Genomic DNA, 5,000 nt, shown 5'->3' with positions numbered 1-5,000 from the left:
CTGCACTCTCAAGCAACCCGACTCTAAGGAGAGTCCCTCTCGCCGCGGTCCTCCGTCGCTACGGGCCTGGCACCCTCTACGGGAAAACGGCCCCGTTCAAGACGAACTTGGACAGGAGAGATCGCGACGAGAAAGCGGAACCTCCCGAACACCACATCTCCCGCCGCCTGAACAACGGCGGGATTCAGTGCTGGGCTTCTTTCCTGTTCGCTCGCCGCTACTAAGGAAATCCTGGTTAGTTTCTTTTCCTCCGCTTACTAATATGCTTAAATTCGGCGGGTGATCCTCCCTGATCTGAGGCCAACGATAAAAAAATGAGGCAGACGCGATATCCGTCAGCGATACGACGTCGCAACCGAACAAACCCCGAACCGAAGCCGGAGCAGTACGACGACGGCGTCGATGCGCTCTTCGGACGTCGAGTCCGCCTACTTTTTATTATTACATCGATACGTGTGCATCTTGAAAATACGTATTCGTACAATCGAAGCGAACCGTTCGCGTATATAGACGCGTAACCGCATTGCGTAACGGACAAGAAGACGGCACACGGCGCTCGAGCAAGCGCGCGCCACGCAACCCCCAATGTTCAATCGAAATTGTTCACCGTAGAGTCGCGGGCGCGCCTGTCGGGCGCGCGTCGCTATCCTCTGTACGTCCGATACGCGCGGCTACGCACGCGATCGTTCGTTACAAATGATTCATACGCGATGACACGATCAACGTTAACATTCGCATACGCGATATATTTGAACGGACAACGGGGTGGACGGGTCTCGTGCGAGACTCGCATCATCCCGATGAGCCGTCATCAGCGCGCGTTAAGCACGCAATGTGGCATATGTATTTTATACAGCCGGCCCTCAGACAGGAGTGGTCCTGGATGTGTCTCCACGGACCGCAATGTGCGTTCGAAATGTCGATGTTCAAATGTGTCCTGCAGTTCACACTATGACGCGCAGTTAACTGCGTTCTTCATCGACCCGCGAGCCAAGTGATCCACCGTCCAGGGTAATAGTTTTAGATTCGTATCGAAGCGATAAAACTCCAACAACAAATCACCAACCACAACCGCATGGATTGCAATCGAAAAAGTTACAAAAATAATAATAGAAAATAATTATGTCATGACGACAAATAATATTGTCCGATCCCACCGCTGCGTGATGGATCGTTGTTGTTTGTTGTGTTAACGAACGCGTCCAACGGCGCTCGGGGCGCGGATTTCGTTGCCCGTCTGCGCGCCGTGCGAGGACGCGACGCGGGATCAACGCCGCCGAACGTGTTAAAGTCCGAGACGGCGTGCCGATCCCTTATGGATGGATAATCAATGTTTACGTTTGTTTCGATCACGCTCGACACCGCGCACACGGCACTCGGTCTCGCGCAAACAACGTTAATGATCCTTCCGCAGGTTCCCCTACGGAAACCTTGTTACGACTTTTACTTCCTCTAAATGATCAAGTTTGGTCAACTTCCCAGCAACGCCGACGGCCGTGAAGCCACCGCGTGTCGGTCCGAAGACCTCACTAAATCATTCAATCGGTAGTAGCGACGGGCGGTGTGTACAAAGGGCAGGGACGTAATCAACGCGAGCTTATGACTCGCGCTTACTAGGAATTCCTCGTTTATGGGGGATAATTGCAAACCCCAATCCCCAGCACGAAGGAGTTTCAGCGGGTTGCCCGGGCCTCTAGGCCAGGGAGAACATGCTGATTCCTTCAGTGTAGCGCGCGTGCGGCCCAGGACATCTAAGGGCATCACAGACCTGTTATTGCTCAATCTCGTGCGGCTCGAAGCCGCCGGTCCCTCTAAGAAGAATTTTAATACGTCGCCAGTGAGTTGCGTGACGGAGCCACGCACACCTAAATGACGACGCCTATTTAGCAGGCTAGAGTCTCGTTCGTTACCGGAATTAACCAGACAAATCGCTCCACCAACTAAGAACGGCCATGCACCACCACCCACCGAATCAAGAAAGAGCTGTTAATCTGTCAATCCTTCCGGTGTCCGGGCCTGGTGAGATTTCCCGTGTTGAGTCAAATTAAGCCGCAGGCTCCACTCCTGGTGGTGCCCTTCCGTCAATTCCTTTAAGTTTCAGCTTTGCAACCATACTCCCCCCGGAGTCCAAAATCTTTGGTTTCCCGGAAGCTGCCCGCCGAGCCATTGTAGTAACGTCGGCGGATCGCTAGATGACATATTTACGGTTAGAACTAGGGCGGTATCTAATCGCCTTCGAACCTCTAACTTTCGTTCTTGATTGATGAAAACACCTTTGGCAAATGCTTTCGCTGATGTTCGTCTTGCGACGATCCAAGAATTTCACCTCTAACGTCGCAATACGAATGCCCCCAGTTATCCCTATTAATCATTACCTCGGAGTTCTGAAAACCAACAAAATAGAACCGAGATCATATTCTATTATTCCATGCACGAAATATTCAAGCAGCATTTTGAGCCCGCTTTGAGCACTCTAATTTGTTCAAAGTAAAATTGTCGGCCCACCTCGACACTCATTGAAGAGCACCGCGATAGGATTTTGATATTGAACCGACGTTTAACCGACGGCTCACCGACGATATGCTCCGCAGACGTGTCAGTATCACCGCGGATGCGGTGCACCGACAGCGCGGCGCACAAATGCAACTACGAGCTTTTTAACCGCAACAATTTTAGTATACGCTATTGGAGCTGGAATTACCGCGGCTGCTGGCACCAGACTTGCCCTCCAATTGTTCCTCGTTAAAATATTTAAAGTGTACTCATTCCGATTACGAGGCCTCGTAAGAGTCCCGTATCGTTATTTTTCGTCACTACCTCCCCGTGCCGGGAGTGGGTAATTTGCGCGCCTGCTGCCTTCCTTGGATGTGGTAGCCGTTTCTCAGGCTCCCTCTCCGGAATCGAACCCTGATTCCCCGTTACCCGTGACAACCATGGTAGTCGCAGAAACTACCATCGAAAGTTGATAAGGCAGACATTTGAAAGATGCGTCGCCGGTACTGGACCATGCGATCGGCAAAAGTTATCCAGATTCATCAAAATTAACGACTTCGGACGCGAGGCCCTCCGTCGATTGGTTTTGATCTAATAAAAGCACTCATCCCATCACTGGTCAGAGTTCTGATTGCATGTATTAGCTCTAGAATTACCACAGTTATCCAAGTAACTGAGTAAGATCTAAGGAACCAAAACTGATATATTGAGCCATTCGCGGTATCGCCTTAATACGGCTTGCACTGAGACATGCATGGCTTAATCTTTGAGACAAGCATATAACTACTGGCAGGATCAACCAGGGAGCTTCTTTGTTGAGAGTTGAAGCCGGAGCGCGCGCGCGCGTGCGCGAACTCACGCACACACACGCACACGCACGCGCCGGCACACAATACTCGACGACCCCGAAGCGCACGCGATCTTTTTAAGGAAACGCGAAACGCACTGGGGCGAGCTCGAAAATTCGGATTGTTGTTTGTTTCGCGGCACGCGAACGTCTCTACGCGTATATCTCAACGCGATGAAGAGACGCGCTGCGGTCGCACTGAGGACGCTACGTCTCGGCGGCGAGGCCGAGACGACAGGCCCCTTGATGGAACGTTCGTACCGAGACGATTTCACGTTTGTATAAGATCAGCTTACACAATCGTTGAAACCATACACGATTCCGCCCGGTGGTTGTAGAGCGCCTCACCCATGCGGCGAACACAATATATTATTGCAATGATCGAACGTGACGAGGGCGTCGACGGGCAACACGTCGCGCGTCCGAGCGCCGGCGTTGTCGTACCGTCGCCACGTTCATAATGTTTACCAAGTTCGACCGATTATAACGGACACGAGCACATACACGTTCCGTCGGCCGGCACAGTTCAATAAGAGATAGACGATAGAGAGCGTGGTTCGGTAGTCTGCGAACACGCGTTACATATAAATACATAACGACACATTCTCGTGTTTTCCGCTCTTCGCTTCGAACGCACAATCCGCACATAAACAACACAACACCGTTGTGTATTATTAAGTGTTAAAAGCGCGACAAAACGAAAATTTCGAAAAACTTCGACACCGCGACCACACATCACATCATCTCGCACATCACACGTCGCCACACTCCGCGAATCACATCATATACACACATACGTATTGTACACATATTCATCGCGTCGCGTGACAACGAAGCGAACGCAAGAATCGATGCGATCGCCTCTCGCCATCTGTTACTTACATACCTACTACGGCCAGAGGTGCAGAGTTAGGGGGCAAGTGTTGATGTTGATGATCTTCACTACACACACTCGGGTGGTGGGCGGTGGTGGGCGGGGGTTGGGGGGCGAGAGCGACCCCTCTCACGTGTCACGAGCGGGAAGGGGTTGCGGCGCGGGGGGGGGGGGGGGGGGGGGTGTGTGTGTGTGTGTGTGTGTGTACGTCCTCTGGCGCGCTCGCTGGCGGAGGGGGGGGCCGGGGGGGGGGGTGTACGTCTTGTGGCCGGTGGTTACGCACCCCCCCCCCCCCCGTGCGCGCGCGAGGCGGCGCCAGCACCACCACCAGCACCAGCGCGCACACACGCTTACACCCTTACACCGTACTAGTGTAAGTAACCGTCGTAGTTGCAGTTGTAGTTGTTGTAGTTGTTGTAGTTGTTGTGCTAGTGCGCGCGGTAGTACCAAGGTGAGGTTACAACATATATATTGTATAGTATAGTAAGTAGTAGTTCGAGTACGACGAAGTTGAAACGGTGCGGGCGGCAACAGCAGCAGCGGCGGCGGCGGCAGCAGCAGCAGCCGCGGCGGCGGTGTTGTGAACGTTTCATTTATATATATAACCTTATTAACCTTTAACTGCGTTACAAGTATCGTTTACGTTTGCAGCGAGCCGTCTGCTGCCGCGGTGTTGGCGGGTGTCGTGTGGTGTAGTCTCGCAGCGGCGGCGCCGCAGTCGTCGTCGGACGGATATGTTCGTGTATTAAAATCGGTATCCCGTTCGTGTATTAATTTCGTATGCGC

The 5,000-nt window shown here is 52.6% G+C and overlaps 3 non-coding genes across 3 annotated transcripts in view; all 3 read right to left on the bottom strand.

Annotated features, from left to right (window-relative positions):
• LOC126913055 (large subunit ribosomal RNA) overlaps positions 1-303 on the bottom strand; it is a 3,941-nt gene extending 3,638 nt beyond the window's left edge. The window contains exon 1 of the ribosomal RNA XR_007707646.1: positions 1-303. This exon is cut by the window's left edge and continues 3,638 nt beyond it. This is a non-coding gene — a ribosomal RNA (large subunit ribosomal RNA).
• Positions 304-857: 554 nt separating this feature from the next.
• LOC126913054 (5.8S ribosomal RNA) lies at positions 858-1,014 on the bottom strand. The gene has a single exon (XR_007707645.1). It is a non-coding gene; the product is annotated as a 5.8S ribosomal RNA (ribosomal RNA).
• Positions 1,015-1,397: 383 nt separating this feature from the next.
• Positions 1,398-3,299, bottom strand: LOC126913056 (small subunit ribosomal RNA). Its single transcript, XR_007707647.1, has one exon. It is a non-coding gene; the product is annotated as a small subunit ribosomal RNA (ribosomal RNA).
• Between the last annotated feature and the right edge of the window lie 1,701 nt (positions 3,300-5,000).

This window comes from Spodoptera frugiperda, unplaced genomic scaffold (genome assembly GCF_023101765.2).
Source record: "Spodoptera frugiperda isolate SF20-4 unplaced genomic scaffold, AGI-APGP_CSIRO_Sfru_2.0 tig00002131_1, whole genome shotgun sequence".
Taxonomy (NCBI): domain Eukaryota; kingdom Metazoa; phylum Arthropoda; class Insecta; order Lepidoptera; family Noctuidae; genus Spodoptera; species Spodoptera frugiperda.
The sequence above is the reverse complement of the archived record's forward strand: the minus strand, read 5'-3'. Positions and strand labels throughout refer to the sequence as shown.